Below are 23,283 nucleotides of genomic sequence, written 5' to 3' on the forward strand. Positions count from 1 at the left end.
TGTTCGCCCCTCGATTCCAATTTTTGTGAAACCACCCTCCTCTTCGCAGTCGACCCTGCTCGAGGGGGTTGTGGGGGCGCGACTTGCAGTGGTCACGGTGGACACACTGCGCTAAGTACCGCTGCAAGAGAGAGGGCACGTTCTTCCGGCGACAGAGCGTCCAGGAAGCTGAACTTTCATTTAGCCCCTGGGCCGCTCTTGCTTGCGGTACTTGTGCTGCTGCAGCTATTCACTGTTGTTGTTGTTGCTTTGGTTGTCGTTGTTGTTGTTTGTTGGTGCTCATCTGTTTCTTACGTGCGTTCAGCCCACGTTGTGTTCCTACCGGTCTATTATTTAGAAGGGGAATCTCAAAGGCGCGCCATAGTCCCTTGACGCGGTAAGGCCACCGTTACTTCCCAAAGCGACCCGGTGTTGGGAACGCTCCGTTCGAATACAGCCAAATTTACCTCCTGTCTGCAAAATCATCCAATGGGCACTTGAGTCGCATAACTCCCTGGATTAGGAGGTGGTAGTTCCTGGTCGCCGCACACATGCAGCTTCTGCCAACCCCCAGGAGAGATGCTATGCAGCACCACCCATGACGGTTGGAAGATGCCGTATTTTGTTGCAGTTTAAGCCTCTGCACCGCGACAAGGTGCAGAGGGTGAACATGGATAGAAAATTCTTAATTCTAGTCCACCATCGATTTAATGATAATTACGTAATACGTTATACGTACTGAAGTCACTACCCAAGATCAATCAGCCCTCTGGATTAGTTAATTTGCTATTTGTATATTTATGTATTTGCTAAAATTGCTTATAATTTGTAGATATCCAACTCCTTGTTATTTTTAGGGTGCGCATGGTTTATAAGTTGATTAATGATTTATCTAGCGATATTTATAATATGACAATATGTGCAATAAATCATGAGAGAAAAGTCCACGAAATACGCAATTTGCTTTTGTATGCTGAGCATTTAGTTTATATAAAGCGTGTGTGTGTGTGTTTTATAGAGGAAACTCCGGAAGATTTCTTATGTGTTTTATTTTCACCAATAACCAACATTCATATTTGTATACAGAAATAAAATTTTTGACAAGGGTCGCCAGCATTTGAGTAAAAATCATGTCTCGTATTTAATTTGAAGTAGATATTCTATTTATTAGTTTACACAGATAAATGAACATATATCAAAAGGCATTGAAATGGGTAAAAACAGTAAACAAAACAAGGGGTTGAACGAACTATGTGTAATAAAAGAGTAGAGTAATACATTGAAAATGCTTGAGAATGCCCATCTGCGCAAAATATCCAAATACATCGATTTCAAAATTTTGCCACCTCCAACTAAGCGGCTTGAGAATTTTGAGACGTCAAAAAACTCAAATTTGAATTAATTGAAAAAATATAAAACAAAACAGCTAACACGTCAACCAAATATTCATATGAGTAACAGAGTTCTTACTAAGAAAACTCACATAATATCTGAAATAATCTACTGTATGTAATTTTCTGAAGATATAATTTTTGCTTTGCAAAACCACATTCTACTTCTGAATCCTAACCCTTAAATGCCCACTGTATCTTTAAAGATACAACCATTAAATATCACCAATTTTCAATATTAATGATCTAAAAACATTAAAACACATGTCACTGCATGAAGAAAATATACACACTTCATAAAGGGTAATACTTCTACTAAATTTGTTGCAACTGAAGGCAAATTTGATAAGCAAAGTAAAAAAAACTATTTTTGTTAAATTAAATAAATCGCTTTTGTAATTTAAAATCTCCAGAACTATTTGCATTCTAGACCCGAAAATTTGTATACTGGTTCCGAAGAGAATTTTTCAACGATATATTTTTACTTGATTTTATTTTTCGCTTCCCTGCTGAATACGAGTGAATATAATGGTTGTATCTTTGAAGATACACTGGGCATTGCCGCACACTTTTTGTTTGATAAGCGCTCATATGTATTTGAAATGCAAAAGCACGTTAATTGCATTTATAACATCATTTGAGTTAAGAACGCTGATGAGACAAGACGTTAAAGTTCGTGCACGTAAGATATATATTTTTCTAATCAATTTTATAATGGCCGATTATATAATAGTTGATGGAATCAAAATGTCCAATGCTGACGTGTGTGCTATATTGTGTGAAGAGATTGGTTATGAGAGTATTGATGATTTCGAGAGTGACTCTGATGATTTAATAAAAACACAAAATGCAGACGCATCAATTCACAATGTTGCCGTTGTTGATGACCATTTTGAGGATGAAATAGATTTGTGAACATGATAAATGATGACGATAATATAGGGATTGCTAGAGAAGCCGGGACTTCCGCAGGGTCAGATGAACCTATCGCCATGCGGGTTTCCTCAAATTTATTTCCTTCATTATTCAAAAACTTGTCTGTGGATCCGAAGTTTTCTGAATTTGACAGGGTAATATGGAAAACAGGAAATGTTCAATATACCAATGCTGAAATTAGCTTTAGAGGCGATAGTAGCATATCCGATAATTTGAAGGCTTTGCAAACTCCTTTTCAGGTTTGATCATTCCTATTTCCAGAATCTTTGGAGCTCAAAATAGTTGAGGAAACTAAAATTTACTCCGAACTTAATGAAGCTTTTAATTTTGATTTATTCGATTTACGTAAATTTATTGGTATCTTATTTTATATGTCTTACTTCAATCTCACGAGTACAAGAGATTATTGGTCTGAAAATGGCAACCATTGTGTTCCAATAATACAAACAACGATGACTAGGAATCGATTTGAAAAAATACTGCAATTCATCCACTGTAATGAAAAAGAAAATGCTCCATCTCGAGACGATCCAAACCGCGATAGACTATATCTCATTAGACCTTAGATTGATACCCTAAACAGAACATTCGGTAGCATACCTAAGTTAGACCGATTGTGCGTTGATGAACAAATGTGCTCTTCAAAAATGAAAAGTTACATGAAGCAATATTTGCATAACAAGCCTAAGAAATGGGGGTTTAAATTATATGTCTTATGTGACTCCACCGGGTTTGCTTATAAGTTTGAAATTTTTTCCGGAGGACCTAACATATTACTCCAGGGCGAACCAGATTTGAAGTCATCTGCAAATATTGTTGTTGGACTTTTTCGTGAGGTTCCTCGTTATCAAAATCATATCGTTTATTTTGATAACTACTATACAACTGTGCCGTTGTTAGTATATTTACGATCTCAAGGTATACTTTCAATTGGGACTATTCGTCGCAATCGGATTAAAAACTGCAAACTTCCAAATGAGAAAGTAATGTCAAAATATGAGCGTGGAACCAGCCGCGAATACGTTGCTTCAATTTACGGCGTCGATGTGACATCATTGTCATGGAAGGACAACAAGATTGTTAATCTTGTTTCAACTTACATCGGTATGAAACCAATCTTGATGATTGGTCAAAACGAAGATTTACCTGCAGCATCTTCCTCCATAAAACGTTACGACAAAAAGGACAAGACATTCAAAATGATTTCCTGCCCAGAAATAATTAAAGAGTACAATCGTCATATTTGTGGCGTAGATTTACTTGACAGCTGTATGGGTCGTCATAAAATCACGATGAAAAGTCGTAAATGGACCAACAGAATGTTTTATCACTTACTAGACTTAACATGTGCTAATGCATGGATTCTGTACAAACGAATTAATAAGAATCGCCTCGGATATAAAGAAATGCGTCTTATTGATTTTAAGTTAGAAGTCGCGGATTCCCTATTTAGTTTAAAATCTTTTGAAGCCCCTAAACGTGGGCGTCCTAACCTCCAGCCGTTTTTAGAGGAAAAAAAGAGGAAACCGAATTCTTCTGTAGCTTTATCAAAATACAGCCGATTGGACATGACGGATCACTGGACTACAATGGGGAAAAAGGCAGATGTAAGTATCCAAATTGTTCGGGACAAACAAAAATGTTTTGTTCTAAATGTAAAGTAAATTTATGTATGACATCAGAAAAAAATTACTTTTATAATTATCACCATTTTTAAGATATAATAAGTTTTCTTTACCAATACATAAGTGTATTAATGTAAAACGACTATATAAAAAAAAATTTTCCAAAACACTTTTGTTTAGTAAGTTATGCACTAAATATTATATTATTTTATACGAACATTTATGAAATATGAATACATTTTTAATAAATTACTTTCCTTGCAATATAAGCCGCATTTTAATCGTTTGAATACAAAGTTTAGCTCATTTGGGTATTGGAGTAAAAAATTAAGGGAATGCCCAGTGTATCTTTAAGGCTACGACCATTATTTTAAAATAAAATTCTCTGAAAGTAATTTTTTTCAAAAAATCGTCGAAGAAACCACGTTCCACATATATTCGTTACTGTAATTTTGCGCGCCTACTTTTTTGAAATTTATTTTCGTTTTTGCGGTTAATTTGAATTTTTTTTTTTGTAGGCAAACAAAACAAGATTGGAATGACTAGTTATGTAGAATAATATATTGAAACATAGCTTGTGCAGTTTGTATGGAAGCTATATGCTATAGTAACCCGATCTGAACAATTTTTTCGGAGATTATCTTATTACCTTAAGCAGTAATCCATGTCAAATTTCGTGAAGATACCACGTCAAATGTGAAAGTTTTCCATACAAGAACTTGATTTCGATCGTCCAGTTTGTATGGCAGCTATATGTATGTATATTATAGTGGTAAGATTTCGACAGTTCCGACAAATGAGCAGCTTCTTGAAGCGAAAATTACAAAACAATATCTTAAAAACTCAGGGAATAATTCGTATATATACAGACAGACGGACAGACAGATAGTCGGACATGGCTAAATGGACTCAGCTCAGAATACTGATCATTTATATATATACTTTATAGGGTCTCCGACGCTTCCTTCTGAGTGTTACAAACTGTGTGACAAACTTAATATACCCTGTTTAGGGTATAAAAAGATTAAAAGTCCAAACTGGTGACCGAAGGACAAAATCTCAAAGTAAGCTGTTATGCCGAAGGTTTTCCACAACCAACCATATATTGGAAGCGTGAAGGCAATTCAATTATGCCTGCGGGTGGACAAAAGCTAGCTGGATCAACATTGCGCATCAAGGAGGTGCACCGACTTGATCGTGGCGCTTATTACTATATGTATGTATGTGTTTCTCTGTTTGTTAATTTTTTGACATTCTCCTTTGTTAGTTATTATATTCAATTAAATTTGATTTACTCGTACAAATAACAGAGAACGTATAATATAGAGAAGGTTCAACTACGGACAAGCGTGTGAACTGTCAAGACCCATGAATTTTCTATTAGTGGATTTCACCACTTTTGGCTCGGCAGGAGAAATTTTAACAGAAATGAGTGAACAGAGCTGAGCATTGAATGAAAATTATGCTCAGAAATATACATTGGTTTTACAGACGCATGTTGGCCTTTCGGCTTATATTTTTATACTTTTACATGCTATCATATCAATTGATATGAATATAATTTTGCGAATTTTTGTGAATTCATGCATATATGTATATAATATTTGTAGTTAATGGCCAAATGAGCTACTTTTTAAACATTCCTTATCTTTGATTATATATATATGTATATATTATATTATATAATTTCGTATGCATGTATGTATATATGCTATATACACATATGAAATATTATCGTAATATCCTAAAAACATAATATATTACCATAATAATATATGAAATCATACCTCTTATCATTTAAAGTATTCATACACATCTATCCTGCATATATGCATGCATGTACAAATCAATTTTAAATCAAGATATTATCATTTATCAGTAATATAAAAAGCGCGCGCTTCTCTACATTTACGTACACACAAATGTATGTATGTATCAAACAAGTAAGGAAGGGCTAAGTTCGGGTGTCACCGAACATTTTAAACTCTCGCATGATAAAGTGATAATCGAGATTTCATTATACGTCATTTACATATTTTTCAAATACCGTATTTGTGTAAAGTTTTATTCCGCTATCATCATTGGTTCCTAATGTATATACTCGTATTATACACAAAAAGGCATCAGATGGAATTCAAAATAGCGTTATATTGGAAGAAGGCGTGGTTGTGAACCGATTTCACCCATACTCACATATCATCAGGGTGCTAAGAAAATATTATATACCGAATTTCATTGAAATCAGTAGAGTAGTTCCTGAGATATGGTTTTTGGTCCATAAGTGGGCGAGACCACGCCCATTTTGAATTTTTTAAAAAAGCCTGGGTGCAGCTCCCTTCTGCAATTTCTTCCGTAAAAGTTAGTGTTTCTGACGTTTTTTGTTAGTCAGTTAACGCACTTTTAGTGATTTTCAACATAACCTTTGTATGGGAGGTGGGCGTGGTTATTATCCGATTTCTTCCATTTTTGAACTGTATATGGAAATGCCTGAAGGAAACGACTCTGTAGAGTTTGGTTGACATAGCCGTAGTCTTTTCCGAGATATGTACAAGAAACTTAGTAGGGGGCGGGGCCACGCAACACGTCCAAATATGCCCCTCCCTAATATTTACTTTAATATCTTTATTTATGGCTTAGTTATGACACTTTATAGGTTTTCGGTTTCCGCCATTTTGTGGGCGTGGGCGTGGCATTTTGCCCATCTTCGAACTTAACCTTCTTATGGTGCCAAGGAATACGTGTACCAAGTTTCATCATGATATCTCCGTTTTTTCTCAAGGTACAAGCACGGACGGACGGACGGACAGACGGACAGACAGACATCCGGATCGACTCTACTCGTCACCCTGATCACTTTGGTATATATAACCCTATATCTGACTCTTTTAGTTTTAGGACTTACAAACAACCGTTATGTGAACAAAACTATAATACTCTCTTTAGCAACTTTGTTGCGAGAGTATAAAAATACAAACATTCTTCTGGAAAAACAACAACAGTCTCAAAAGTCATCATACATACTTACAATATGAGTACACATGTAAATATGTGCGTATGACATTCCCACACAAACAATGCATACACAACATACATACTTTCAAAAAGAATATTCGATTCATTCGTAAAAGCAGACGCCATTACATCTTCCCGAGCATGCCTTGCCTACAAGCGTTTTTTCCCGACGATTTCAAAAGCTAAAAATCATAAATTGAATATATTTCTGAAATGTATGGGAAGGAAAAAGTGACAACCTCGGAAATATAAGTATTAAAAAATATTAGAATAAAATAGACAACATAGTTTATTTGTCGAATTTCAAGTCTAGAAATTTTTCAAAGAAAATATTCAATATTCTTCTGATTTTTGTGTACAGTCAATCCCGGTTAAATAGTACTCCGCTTAAATGAAAATCAAATCCCTCCCTCATCACTCTTACAGCCTATATTATATCTTGCTGCATCTCACGATTTGTTTTTTGAAATACCTAGAAATTACTGTTTTAAGTACGACTCACTCTGCTTATGTACCATATTACATTTTTATTTTTAACTAACTATAAATATCTGTATCTTTGATTGTGGCACATAACCAGGATTGACTGTATTTGTCAAAGAATGTAAAAAATATTTTGTAATTCTGAAATATTTTTACGCAGCTGCGTCGATATGTATGCAAGCTCACACACAAACATACATATTTACGCTGGTTTGTAGGCGAAGCTGTACAGCGGCAAGGAAAGCGGTGACAATCGGCGGCCATTCGTTTATTTTTTTCGGCACAGCTCATTGGTTGTCCGTGACAAACAATGGCTGTATATACATACATACATTCATATTTACATACAAAGTTGTGTGTAGACAAATTTACAAACATTATGCGAATGATTCTTTCAAATTTGTTTACATGAACACAAATTTACATACATATGCAGTCACCGACTAAACCTCGTACTGAGCAGTTAAGTTAGCGTCTTTCTCTGAGTTTACAGCTATTCATATAGCTCTCTTTTGGTGTTCTTTTTTTTTTTGCACTACGGTCTGCTTACCTAAGTAACGCGATTAATACTTATTTTAAGTGAGAAATATAATCAAATAGTTATATCAGTGTATTATAATTTTTCCACTATGCCCCCGGCGGGCTTCCAGTTCGGGGACAACAGGTTTGCTGCGCTGCTTTTCCTGACTTACCGCCAATAAAAAGTGATGACCCAAAGTATATTGTGATTAAATCCGACGAGAATTCTACACCCCTTTCGAAGGTTTCTTGTTTTCGTGTTTACAATGCCTTACTTACCGTGAGCAAAGATATAAAAACGAAATGTCTTTTCAACATTGGCGCTGTTAGCGCTAGCTATCATCAACATCTTAATTGTAACAAAGGCACCATTTATGCACCGTTTTTAAACAATGTGCCTGAAAGCGAAATAATAGAAGGACTGAGTTCTTACGAAGTTTCCGCGGTTTATAAGTTCACTTGCAAAGTTGAAGGTGTTATAAAGCCTACTGGTGTTATGCTAATATCATTCAACAAAATAAACATCGCATGGAGGATGACCTCTGTGCGACCTTACGTGCCTAATCCAATGCGCTGCAGGTCATGCCAAAAATTGGGTCATACGCAAAAACATTGTAAGGGTTCCCTAACATGCGAAATTTGCAATTTCCCTTCTCCACACGATAATGACTGCATCCGAGTTATGTGTGCGAATTGTTCTGGCGAGCATCGTTCTTCGGACTATACGTGTCCAAAGTATATGCAAACCAAAGAAATTTTAAAAATAAAGACACTAGAAAAGTGCAGTATGCACGAAGTCCTTAAAAAGTATAGAGGAAATACTTCCCTCCCTTCCCTCACTGCTAGCTTTGCACATGTGCTTCAACCTACAAAAGAGGTATCCTCTGTATCCAACACACCAACAAAAATTTCAGCCATCATCAATTCCACAAAATCTAAAAATACTCATAGAATTACCGACAATGACTTGCCTAGTACATCAAAACAAAACGCAGAGGTCACCTCTGCACCCAACTCATCAATAAACTCTTTAACTAGAAAAAATCACTCATCAAACGCCAACAACAAACATATTTCCATCAACAAGCCTGCATCGATCAGTTCAGACTACAACAACGTCTCACATTCAGCTAAAAACATCAGCGACAAATGTACGCAACAAGCCTCTTTCTTAAATCCCAAACTTATCAGTCCAACAACAGCCTCTCTCATTTCTAACTTAAGCAACTCCTTAAACTCGCTTAATAAATATACTGACTTCAACAACACTACTACCAATACTACCGTGCAGTCTAATCCACCTAATCACGAAAATCTCTTTCCAACAACAAGCAATTCCAACGATAATCAATACTCTACTCAACATACTGAACAAATATAAATTGACTCTGAATAAATACGCTTAGCTTTTACTCTCTTTTGAACTAGTACTCAATTGGTGACACTCAGCTTCAACTGACTGCTCATATGAGTTGATATTCTAGCTCTCTTCTGTTTCCCTTTTTCTTTTTTTCCTACATAGATCTTATGATTCCATCATTGCAATGGAATTTAAACGGCTACACTAATAATTACAATAGCTTCAATTATTAATACAAGATCATGCCCCAGCTATTATACTCTTAAATGAAACTCACATCTCTTTCAACTTGTCGGCTTTTACTCCTAAGCAGTACATTGGCTTGTTTCACAACCTTCCACATATTAGCACAGGTAAAAGAGGTATTGCGATTCTCATAAGAAGAGATATTCCACACAAAATTAATGCCATTCAATCCAACTTGCTGGCTATGTCGATCGAAATTATCTTAGTTAAAAAATCACCATTATCTGCACCTATATTGCACCAGATGAACATTTTACCAGTACAGACATCCTGCAATTAATCAACCAAGCTTCTACTCCTTTAATTTTCGCTGGTGATTTTAATGCATGGAGTCCACTATGGGGCTCTCCAATAGCCAACAAGAGGGGCAAATGCATTGAAGACGCTTTACTTTTCTCTAACTTAATATGTTTGAATAACGGATCCGCACACACTTTTCCACTCACTCCACTTTTTCCCATGTAGATCTTACAATGTGCACCGACACATTTGCCACAGAGTGCGAATGGGGTATACTCGACCACCTGCATGGAAGCGATCACTTCCCCATTGTACTAAAATTGCACCTAGGTTCAACAACTAAAAACCACAAAATAAATAAGGTATTCAAAACTGAATACGCTGATTGGGAGAAGTTTCAGACACATTGCGAGATAAATGGCAATAATATCCCAATATCTGACAACCCTAACCAAGAAAGTGCGAGGTTAACAAAAATTATCCGTTCAGCAGCGAATGTTAGCATTCCTCATACAAAGCCAACAGCAAGTTCAAAGAGTGTTCCTTGGTGGAATAAAGAAATCGCTGAATTGCGGGCAAAAAAACAGACAGCTTGGTATGAATCCAAACGCGCTCGATCACTAGTCAACTTAATATCTTTCAGGAAAGCCAATGCTCTTTTCCGTCGTTCCGCGAAACAGGCCAAGCGTGAATGTTTTCAGGATTTCACAAGCAAAATAAATCCTTCGTCTAGTCCTAAGTTAATATGGAACGCTTTAAAAAAAACTTTCTGGAGTGCCTAGAAATCTAACCATTCAATGCGTAAAGGGGCCAACAGGTTTGGTAACCAATCCATCCGATATTTCCGAGTTATTTGCAAACCACTATTCTGAAACAAGCTCAGATATTTCATTCAGCACACAGTTTCAAACCTCTAAAACCACCACAATGTCCGACACTTCCTACTCTGTCTCCCCTCTTTCTTTTTCTGTTAAACAAATAGAAATCAGCATTTCACTGTCTGAATTCGAGTTCGTTGCATCTACCGTTAAGGGTAAGTCCACGGGGCAAGATAAAATTTCTTATCCAATTATCAGACATATGCCAAAAAGTCTCAAGCTCCGATTGGTAAAGCTTTATAACAAAATTTTCAGTACTGGTGTCTACCCCCAATTTTGGAAAACGTCCTGTGTTATACCAATACTTAAACCACACAAATCCTCCGATGAACTTAAATCGTATAATCTACTCGTCAACAGTTCCAACTAGCGCAATGAAGACATATACTCGATTAAGGATTGGACACACTATCATAACACACGCCCACTTACTATCGGGTAAAAGCCCATCCATTTGCCCCCTTTGCGATGACACCGCTTCTATCAAACACTTACTCACACTCTGTCCGATGCTTCACCCAACAGCCCACAACTTTGGCAACATTGATCTCATAAAACTACTAAGTGAACCTTCAGAAAAAAACGTGATGATTGTATATAGATTCTTAAAAACCAACGATTTGTTACAATATATTTAAGCAACTTACATATTTACTAACCCTTAGCAAATATAATTTTTCACCAAGTTATAATTACAAGACGGCTGAAGGCCTCGTAGCCAGTGCTGCGTTTATGTATTTATATAATAAAACTCTTTTTGTTATATGAATTATTATAAATAAATAAATAAATAAATACATACATATGTGAATATGTGAACTTTATGCGTACGGTTTTTAAAATCTGTTTACATGCACACATAATTATATGACCTTTAAGATTTTAGCAAAGCGGGATTTTATCGAAAAAAATTTTTATCATTACGGGTATGGTTTTTAAAAATCTGTCTATATGTATGTACATATAATTGCAACCATATGCGAATATGTGCGTCGGCTTGGTCTTCAAAATGTTATCAAAACCTCTAATGCCCGATATACATATGTACATGTATCTATATTTATTTAGGTAATGATGGAAATATGACTTTATTATAAATTCCAACAGATTTAATGGAATTTATCATTAAATAGGTCAAATTGCGAATACATATGCATGTACATAGATAAGTTTGTTATCAAATACATACATATATGGAGAATATCTATAAATGATATCCATAGTCGTTTGCGTTTAAGCGTACATTTGTATACATTGAAATTAGTATCACTTTTCTCATTGAAATCCGCTAATAATATTTTTGTGGTGAGATCCACTAATAGAAAACTCAACCCCTTCAAAAAGAGGAACATTTTAACAATCGGTACACCCTGAACCTTCTCTATAAATGTACGTTCTCTGCAAATAATAAAAGCATGATATTATTTGAAATTTTTTTTTCTAATTTGCTTGGTACTTTTTGGGCAGATATCAGACTAATAAAATGTATTACAATTGTTCATATTACGTTTGAAAGTTAATTATACGAACCGGATCTGAAACTTTAAAAAGTGATATTTTAGCTTACAAATAATTTATTTAGTAAATAAAAATAAATATCAAGCTAATTTTAAATACCTGGAGAGGAAATATGCTATACTTCCGCTTATAATTATGAAATTACATATGTATGTTATCTGAGTTCGACATGTGTGTGAGAAGCGATTGGATGATTGGAGAATCTATAACTAATTGCTTTCCATTAAAATGCAAAACGTAAATGATAGAATATATTCTATACACAACATTTTTTTCTTCCTGACTGGTTGGTTGGTTTTCCTGTTAACCAGATTACAAACAAGGTTTGTTGTTTTTTGCTGTTTAATACATACATACCATCTATAAAAATTCTATAAAGCCTTACTGAAAAAGCCAAATATCTCGAGAAGTAATAATGATAGCGATTTTGACCTTAAACCTTTTTTATAGCAAATACAATTTCCTACAAATTTGTGATTTAAATTTTTTCAATAGCTCCTGTCATTTACGAGATATATACAAAAATATGCGAATTTCATGGAAAAATCAGGTTTAGAGCCCCGTACTACCTCCCCTGTGTGAGTTACGACTTTGTTACACTGGGCACTTTTGTAGAGTGAACAATTATGAGAAATATGAGTCTAAAGTCAAAGCGATGCCATAAAATACCTCTGATCTGTAGGAATTTAAAGATAAAAACTCACGATTGTAGTGTATTTTCTATGGACAATTTTTACAGGCCTTGGTCCAGTTCTTAATGATAATAATAAGGGCAAAAATTTTCAGAAAATTTTTATATGCTATTTCCAAGAAAATTTCGTGACGGGACTGAAAAAAATTAATAGTTCAAAAAACAAAAACACCCTAATCTATCTACTTCTTCTATCTTCTATCTTCTCTTCTATATAAATAAAAATGAATCGCCAAACTGTATGTACATATATGTATGAATGTTATCGAATAACCCCTAAAAACAGCCTCTTTTTTTAGAAATAAAAATACCTTATACTTTTCATGAAGAAAAGTCGGAAAATTGGATAATTCAAAAAAGTACAATTTTTTTTTAAAATTTTTGTTTGTTTTGTTTTTCAATATTTTGATGTGTAAATTATTTGAATCGTTCAATTTCGGTCGCTTGCTTTTTTATTCCGGCCTTTCAAAGGAAAAATTATTGAAAATTATTCAGTGAAAACTTTACGTTTACTTAACAGGAATTATGGATCGCGGTCAATCAGCAAGCGATCGTCACGATGTCACAGCATAACTTTTCAAACAACAGTTACGATGTTTGATTGACCTTATCTTGAAGCAACGTATATGTGGTGCTGTTAGATGCTAGATGTACTTTGTTGAGTGGCAAAAAAGAGGTTTTCCGCATTCTTCTTTTGATGATGGTTACACCAGATCAAATTGATGAAATCATTTCTGCGGAAATTCCTGATGTAGAGAAAGATCCAGTATTATACGAAGTAGTGGAAACCAATATAGTTCATCTTTTCGGTTTGTATGTCTAACAATAAATGAATGAAACACGTGGATAAGCTTTTCTTTCGGAAACACAAACAGAAAATGATGGATAACAGAACATTCCGCAATCAACTTACAAGAGTTAATATCGAAGTTGACAACACATGGATCGTACTATATTCACCATTATTGTCTAATTCACATTCGAAACTCATATCAATGTTTAATATTGCAGTTTGGTGAAATCGATAAAATACGTTTATAAGTACGTCACCAACGGAAGCAACATGGTCTTGAACGAGATGAGATCAGCAAGTATCAAATCGGTCAATACGTGAACTGCAATAAAGCGCTTTGTAGTATATTTACTTTTGCAATTCATGAACGTTTTCCGACTGCTGAGCGTCAAGCAGTTAATTTGGAGAATGGCCAAAGAGTGTATTTCAACCCAAAGAATACAGTACAGCCAGTAGAAACACCGCCAGCAGCAAAATTAACATTGACGAGTTTTTTCTCAACTTTCGTCAGTGATCCGTTTGCGAGAACATTGCTCTATTCGGAAATACCCTGATATTATACATGGAATGCACGTCGAAGAAATAGTTACGCAAAAAGCAAGGCCAACCAGTAGATTAACATCCATATGTGTTCTCAACTAATGCATTAGGACGAATTTAGACAATCCACCCGAAAAACGACGACTGCTTTTACTTTCGGTTGCTATTGATTAATGTACGCGGTTCAACTTTATTTGAGTCATTGCTTACTGTGAATGGTACGGTGTGTGAAAGTTTTGGACAAGTAAGCCAGCAATTAGAATTGCTGGAACACGTTAATCACTGGAATGAAAATGAAGTTCGCGCACTTTTCGCGATAATCATTTTGACATATCAGCCTTCAAATCCGCGTCAATTATGGGATACGAACAAAAATGACATTACCGAAGACATTTTACATCGTCTTCGCTAAAAATTGGAAATGGTACAATTCCGGTGGTTTGATATCAATTCCATCTTCGCTTTATCAGTTCACGAAAGATGAACTCATCACAAATGTTCGGACATTGGCCAAATTATCGTAACTACGATTCCTTAAGTGCACGCGCAATCTTAGCTGCCAAAAATACCGATGTTGTTGACTTAAACTGGAAGATTCAAAGTCAAATTTCGGGAGACCTGCGCTCATACAAATCGAGTGATCGTCTTGACAATGAAGACGACGCCGTGAGTTATCCGGTGGTATTTCTAAATTTAGACAGATGCCACCGCATCATTTGCGTCTCAAAGTAGGATCGGTCGTTATTATGTTTCGCAATCATCATGCCCCGAAACTGTGTAATGGAATCCGACTGCTCACGAGTTGGAAAACCATCTTTTCTGTACACCGAAACGGAAACCAAAAAATGTTGTTTATGCTGAAGCTGCGTTACATTGAAAAAAAAACATTAATTAAATGATAAATTGAACTTTCTTTTCATTTCAAAACACATAATTTCACGGGACAACGGCTGCGGGGTCAGCTAGTATATATAGTATATAATTTCTTGGGTTGCGATCTTTTCGTTGACGTTTTGTACCTTAATGTATTTACATATGCTTGATTCTGGCAAGTTTCAATGGTATGACATGTTCTGTTACATCCGAACATAGCCCTTACTTATTTACTTTACTCTTATTTTACAAACTTGAACATTTTAATTATTTAATAAATTTAATAAAATCTAAGTCTGTGATATAACTACTTCTTTGTATGTAGCATTTCACATGCATAACCATATTTACCCTTTCATTCTAGGCAAAGTTTACCCCTGTACTACCAATCATTTACATCTAGTCGTAATGAAATGCTTGTCATAATATTCTTAGTAAAAAGCTCTTTGTATTTCTTTTCTATTTTCTAGGGATATAATCTAGTTCGCTTTTCGAGGCAATTTAGATTCTCACTGTTAAAAAAATTTACATCAAATTTTGAAGTAAACGAATCATTCCGCCGCATGTATCATGATTTAAATTCTCATGCTTGTATATTTAATTTATTTTTCTCACTTTTTAAAACTAAGAAGAGTATTTTGCTTTTTCTTAATAAATATAATCGTAACAATTTACTATAACGAAACTTATGCTTGATAACTAAAATATCAAAGCCAATTAGGTAATGTTGAAAATGACCAGCGAAGCAAATGAGATAAAATGTGGAGCATATTCATTCAGTAATCAGTTTCATGTGCGAAAACATGTACACATATCAATATATACGTACCACATATTCTTTAAGGTGAAAAAAGTGATTGAGTCTTTTATGTTTCCATTATCTTTTGCGGCAAGCGGATGCATGGGCGTACATAGTCAAAATGTATCTTTTCTAAGGACTCGAATTTTCAGATATTTCAAATTCCATGGAGACAATACAAGTGCGAATACTGTGACACTAATACAAGTGAGGTAACAACATACACATATATATATATATTTTCTGCATATTGTTTTATAGCCAATGTGCATGTATATACCAACACATATTGACACAAACAATATATATTTACACGTTTTTAGTACATATTAATTCTTACGCCAACACAGCCGAAAACCGCCAAACAAACAACAGTTCTAAAACCACTTAAAACATTATCATTTATATTATTTCTTTATAATAATAGAGAATAGAGATATACTAATAGAAAGTAAAGAGAAGACCTCCAAATTCGCCAAAGGGAATTCAAATGTCTATAGAAGGTTGAAAAGTGTTCTACGCAAGATTGTCACATTTATATATAAAATACTCAATGATATACATACGTACACACAAACCAATTCATTGTGGTTGAACATGTGTGCTCTTACATCTTGACAGGTTGTGCGTGTAATAAATAAGCGATGAAGATATTTTCTTCTTCACAGATGTTGTGTCTGGCCTTTAGGGATCTCTGTCAATAATTTACTTACCGTGCTTGTAATGATGCCACAAATTTTCACTTGCAGACATAAAACGAAGTTGACCTGAACTTTCGCATCCACCTTTTGAGAGGTCTATTGTGCCACTGTGGTGGAAATATGCTTAACACACCTGCACCTTTTCTTAGGCAGGCAACCCACACAACCGCGAATTTTTCAAGTAAATAGATATGACATATAAAGTGTTACATAGAGTATACGTTTACATGGATATTCTTCATAAATTATTACATTAAAATGAGAATTTTAATTAAATGAGAATTTTTAATAACAATAATTTGAAAGTGACATTACGAAATACTTAAGTATAAATATATTAGATTTTAGTCTGAGGACTTCAAAGTTAAAATATATTTGCAGGTTCATAGAGACTACATAAACAATTAATGTATTTAATATTACCTTGCATACAAGATTATACAAGAATCTGTAAATAAAGATATTTTCTAGGTTTAAGGATTATATTATTAGTGGTGAATATCATAGATCCATCAAAGCGAGTACCGATTTATGAATAAACATATGGATCAAATATACATATACTTTGACTCTATTGTCTAATTTGGGACAGGTTTAAAGCATATTCGAAGAGTATTTATATATGTATATAAATTGCAAAAAAAAAAAAAAACATTCACTCTTTTATGAAAACATAACTACTGCTACTACTCTGCTTCTAAATAATCGAAAACTATTAACAATAAAAACTTCCGCATTAGGCTAATGCATCATAGCAAATTGAAAAACAATTTAGGGGTGAAATGAGGTCGGGAAAAGGAAGGAGAGGGACGTTGCCGAATATATAAAGGCCAGAAACTATTTTATACCATCAGTGTGTAGATATTTCAAGTAAGCTCTGTATTGGCTTTAGAAAAACTATTTTGACTTGCTGTGTTTTTTAATATGTTGTGTTTATATCACATAAAACTTTGACCTGTAATATAAGATAAAAGGACAAAAATTTGATTGTAAGTCCAGCCACGATTTCTATCGTAACAACTTTAAAATGAACTTTTACCTTAAGGTTTTTTTCTGGCTTTGATTATTACAACTTGCAAGAGTTTAAAATGTTCGGTTATACCTGAACTTAGCTGTTCTTTACTTCCTTAAACTATATTAAACTTAAAATTCTAAATCCGATTTTGGTATAACAAATAATGGTGCTTATTCTTTCTCTATACTTCTCTGCTCACTATCGTTTAGTTCATCTCGTTATTGACATTTGGTAACCTCAACTTTTAGTGACAGTAGCAGCCAACAGACCGCGATCGAAAGTCACTCTGTAATGAAAAAGCTATGGTAAACAGAAGAAGCAGCAAAACCTTTGGAGCGTCGAAGTGATTATGGCTGTTGCACAAAGGCGGCTAGTGGCATCGTTGGATTATAATTAAAACTTTCTGCATTCTGCTTTGGTTTATTCTGTCCTATAATATGTTTATTTGTCTTTGCGCTTGGTAATAAATTATGATGGGAATTCAATGTGAATGACTTATAAACTCAACATCGTACTTTCAAAGCGAAGATAGGTTTCACTACTTATACATAATTTAGTCAATTTTGCGAAAACATTTAAGTTGCATAAAATTGTTATAAATTTATAATTCAAAACAGTTTTTTGAAGATTATTTAAATTTAAATAATTAGGGAAGAGCTAAGTACGAGTGTAAGTGAATATTGTATTCTCTTGCAACTTGCCAAGAGTTGTGGCGGAAATAGTACTTCATTTTAAAATTGTAATTGTAATACATAGGGTGGGTAGGGATACCCAAAATATTTGCACAGAGCGAAATTGGTTATTGAGGCTTGAATAGTTCAGAAGATATGCACATTAACCTTTTGAAAAGGGGAGCCATGTCCAAATTTGTTTTCAAGTATGTGTACTTTGTGGGCGTGATTTTGATGCGATACCAACTATCTTTGCATGCCAAGGACAGCTTGCACGAACAGACAGACAGCCAACTGAATTTTAACGTTTCTCGTCATCCTGATAATTTTGTATACATAATCCTATATCTGCTCGATTAGTTCTAGGTGATACGTATAACCGTTAGGTGAACAAAACTATAATACTCTGTAGCAACAGGTTGCAAGAGTATAAAATATTAGAAAATATTACATTTGAATCCTAATTATGAATACTATATTTAACTGTATTTTTCAGTAATTGAAAAAAAATTGTTATTATAAAGGTTCCTTTTGCTTATAAGCTAATTAGGCTACTGAGGTTGCGATGTCACAACAAAAGAACTTGCTAAGTATAATCTTTGTCAACTGTAGCTATTAAAAAAAAACTATGTAGTACTATCAATCCATCTATGACTTTGAAATCAACCTTTTGAATCAGGAAACTCACCTACTTTTTATATCATACACTTCTCCTCTTTCTCGGTGATCTATTTGTAATTATTTGTATCTAACACATATTGATCTAAAATAGTTTGTAGGGAAAATTAATGTTGTAATTTGCAATATTCATTCGTTTATCTATCCACCTACATATGTGTCCGATTTTTATTAAAATGCCTTGTCATAAAATCAGTGGGTTTTGTTGCTTTTATCTGCAGAAAAATATATATGGTATATAAATGGTACATTTTTCTGCAGATAATAAGAAATATTATTTATATGTTAAGCAATATTAATGTGATGAATCAGTTTAGCAAATAAATAGTATTAATATAATGCATAATGATATTTAGACATCAATAAATAACGAGAACGAACAAACTAACGATTTCAACGCATTGACGTGAGTCATCATTAGAAATTAGCCCAAAAATATAACATTTCTATTTATGTTATTTGATGAAAGCAAGTGAAATCATGGGTAATAAACATATATTAGCACATTTGTACATGCGCACATGTAGTTCTTTTGCTTCGTGGGGTTTTGGTTTCATTTATCGTATAATATTGAATTTCTATAGTGACAGTTTGAGTTAGCAGCTTTGGCTTGATAAGTGTCTGATTATTTAAATATTAATCTACAAAGCAAACAAATATGCACATACAGAATACACGGTACAAAATAAGTTTCTTTTAAAAGAGTTAATAGCACCTTACTTTGGCACGACGCCTTACCAAATGTAAAACATAATTAGAAAAATAGATAGATAGATATTTATTTATTTCATGCACAATAAATATACGGGAAACAAGAGAAAAAAAAACAGCACTAGCTCGAGGCCATCAGCTGGTTTTACAAAATAATACTAATTTACATTACGTTTATGGATTACAAATATTATACAGTTAAGGTTAACTAAATTAAATGAGATAGGTTGCATGAGGCTATAAAACTAGATATCTTTCTTATGTTAAGTGCTGCAGTGTCGGAAAGAAGTTGTGATGGAACAGTCAAGCCAAAAATCCGTTGCCTTTGAATAGAAAAACGAGGGCAGATGTCCAAGATATGCTTCACCGATGTGCTCATTGCCCCGCAAACGTTGCATAATGATACTCCATGACTAAGAAGATGTGTGTGAGTGATCTGCGTGTGGCCCAAACGAAGTCTTGTGAAAACGAGAATGTCTGACTGTTTAGCATCGGAAGGAAAAGTAGGCCTAATTTCCACTTTAGTAAGATTTTTGATCATTACGTAAGTAATGCGGTCGTGTCCTGGAGAGGAGCCCTTAACCCTGTTAACGAAATTGTTAAATTCCTCCTTCGTGATTGGATTATCAATTTCTTTTGCAGATAGAAGGAGATTAGGAGGGGGAAAATATATTTCGCTTAACAGGCGAGTTTTGTCAGCTACAAAAGTTTGAGAAAAATTTGTATCGTTTGAATAACCAGACCAGTCCTTAGCAAACAAATTTGCAGCTTCCTTAGCAGATGGTGAGGGGTTATTGCCTGCCACAAGGTGGGGAAAATTGGAAATACTATAAGACCCCGATAACTTTTTAAGGTTTTTCCATATTTCTTTGGGTGAAGTTGTAGGATTAATAGAGCTAGTAATATTGCTAAAGGCTTCTTTTTTTGCCTTTTTTGCCGCTAACTTGAATTTGGCGTTTGCTGCTTTATAAGACAGAAGGTTTTGGTTAGATCGTACACGTTTGTAGATATACCAGGCAGATTGCTTTATGGCTCGCAATTCAGCGATTTCCTTATTCCACCAAAGGACACATTTTTTCGAGAAATATGGCCTGCTTTGGGGTATAGATGAAGAAGCTGCACTAAGGATAACCTTTTTAACTTGAGCGGCTTCCTTGTTGATGTTGTTGCTGGCGGGATAAAGGTTATTAATTTTCTCACATTAGTTATGGTACTTTTTCCAATTGGCCTTTTCAGTTAAGAATATGGGAGCATGCTTGATCATATTTGCTTTGTTACAATTTAAGTAAAAAATTATTGGATAATGATCACTGCCACAGAGATCATCCAAGACTTTCCAAGAAAAGAGTGGATAAATATTCGTTGATGATAATGAAACATCTACATGAGTAAATGTTTTGTGTGTAGAGAAGTGCGTAGGTGTTTTATTATTTAGGACAGATAAGTCAAGTGAACAAATGAGTTCCTCAAAGCTTTTGCCTCTGCGGTTTTGGATAGGGGAGCCCCAAAGCGGGCTCCACGCGTTAAAATCCCCACAAAAGATGAGTGGTTTAGATAGAGAAATCAAAATACTTTTCAGCTCGTGGAAATCAATAGCACTGCTTGGCGGAAAATAAACTGAGATCACTGTGAAAGTTAACATAGCTTTGATTTGGAGGGCAATTATATTTAAGTTAGTTTCAATCTGAATACGTTTGTGGCAAATGTTTTTTTTTAATCAGCAAACCAACGCCGTGAATATTAGTTTGATTCGTATTGTGGAAATATGCTACGTATGGAGAAGGTGCTAAAAATATATTCCCATATCCAATATTGGTCTCTTGCAAAGCAATAAGATCTAGTTTAAATTCAGTAATGAGTAACTGAAGCTCATGATAATTATTAAATAAACCATTTATATTCCATTGTAAAAAAGTTAACATATTTAATGGCTGGAATTAGAAGCTGAAAGTAATTATTATATTGATATATACGGAAAACTAAAGAGCATTAACTGTCCGAATCATCAGACATTTTCTGTAATTGTGTAAGAGAAAGAACTCTGTTAATTGATGCAGGTGGAGAGAAAACAATTGCCGAAAAACTGTCATCAGTGGTAAAGTTGTTATTCATAGTATGAGTAGTTGAGTATTTTTGTGCTTTATTGAGTGACGCTGCACTATTTAAGTTTACGGTGGTATTAGAAAAATAAAGTCATATGTTTGTAGCAGAAAGAGGGTTACAAGATCAATTCGAGTGCCTATAAAGTTGGAAAAGGTGGTATAGAGACTGATGACAAGAAACAAGGTATTCCTAATTATGTAGGTAATAAGAAGGAAATCATATACTGAGGATATAAGGAATATATAACATGGCAAACCTCTTGAGCAGAGAGTTCGTCATTCTTTATCATATTATTCTTTCCTTTTCCAGTTGCAAATAAGTATTTATATTTCTAAGTAATGAACAGTATTTGGGTACACTCAATAGCCAAGAGAAAGCTATATACACATACATAAGTGCGTAATATTACACAAACTCTTTCTGTCTGTTTACAAGAATGTCTGTGTTTTCTTAGATCATAACTAAAATGTCAATAAATATCATATTACTAATAGAACCTTCCAATGACAGGACCAAGCGTAGCTAACGTCACTGAAGTAAAGACAGCTATATATAAGAGATATATGTATACATACTTGTACATAAGAGGGAGAGGAAGTCACAATTAAATTTAGCACATGTGTATAAATGTGTATGCAGTAGTTTTGGTCTTATATCAGTAAACTAGCTAACACATACCATGGAACTCATTTGTTATGTGAATATGTGTAAAGAAGTTATATAATGGGTTGCCAAAAAAGTCTTGCGGTATTTTTATGTTATTTTTTTTTATTGAAATTGAAATGAATTTTTCATGACTCATGCCCAGCTCTTGACCGTTGCTACGGCTGCTACTATGCCGGTCTCTTTCGACCAATTCAGCGATTTTATCGCAATTTTCGACCACCTCTACACCAGAACTAAAACGTTGAAACCATCGTGGTGCGGTGGAAATGGAAACTGTATCGGGTCCATAAACTGCACAAATTTTATTGGCGGCTTGAGATGCATTTTTGCCTTTATCGTAGTAGTACTGTAAAATATGCCGTATTTTCTCTTTATTTTGCTCCATGTTTGCGATGCTATAACTCACGAACGACTTAAAAGAAACGACAATCAATAAAAAACGTGTTAGCGCATGAAATGAGCTTTCCAAAAAGGTATAGCATGACTCGATGCGACGAATAAAACTAGAACTTCGCGCTTTCAGTGCCAACTAGCGAAAATACCGCAAGACTTTTTTGACAAACTATTATAATTAGCCTCTGCGTTTTGCCTTGATGACCTTACCATACCATTAAATAGCTGTTGCCTCAAAATGTTGAAGCCTTAAATGCTAAGACTTAGAAAATTCATTCACTTGCATACATATTCTGAAACTTATATATATACAGCGTGTAAAATAATAACTGTCGCACCGCTTTTTTTTATAACAGGATTAATAGTTATATTCAAATTAAATAGTAATTATTTTTTAAATACAAATATTATATATGTTTATTTTATGCATCAATTTCAATTCTTTCCCCTTTGATTTTTTGT

This window comes from Bactrocera neohumeralis, chromosome 4 (assembly GCF_024586455.1).
Source record: "Bactrocera neohumeralis isolate Rockhampton chromosome 4, APGP_CSIRO_Bneo_wtdbg2-racon-allhic-juicebox.fasta_v2, whole genome shotgun sequence".
NCBI lineage: Eukaryota > Metazoa > Arthropoda > Insecta > Diptera > Tephritidae > Bactrocera > Bactrocera neohumeralis.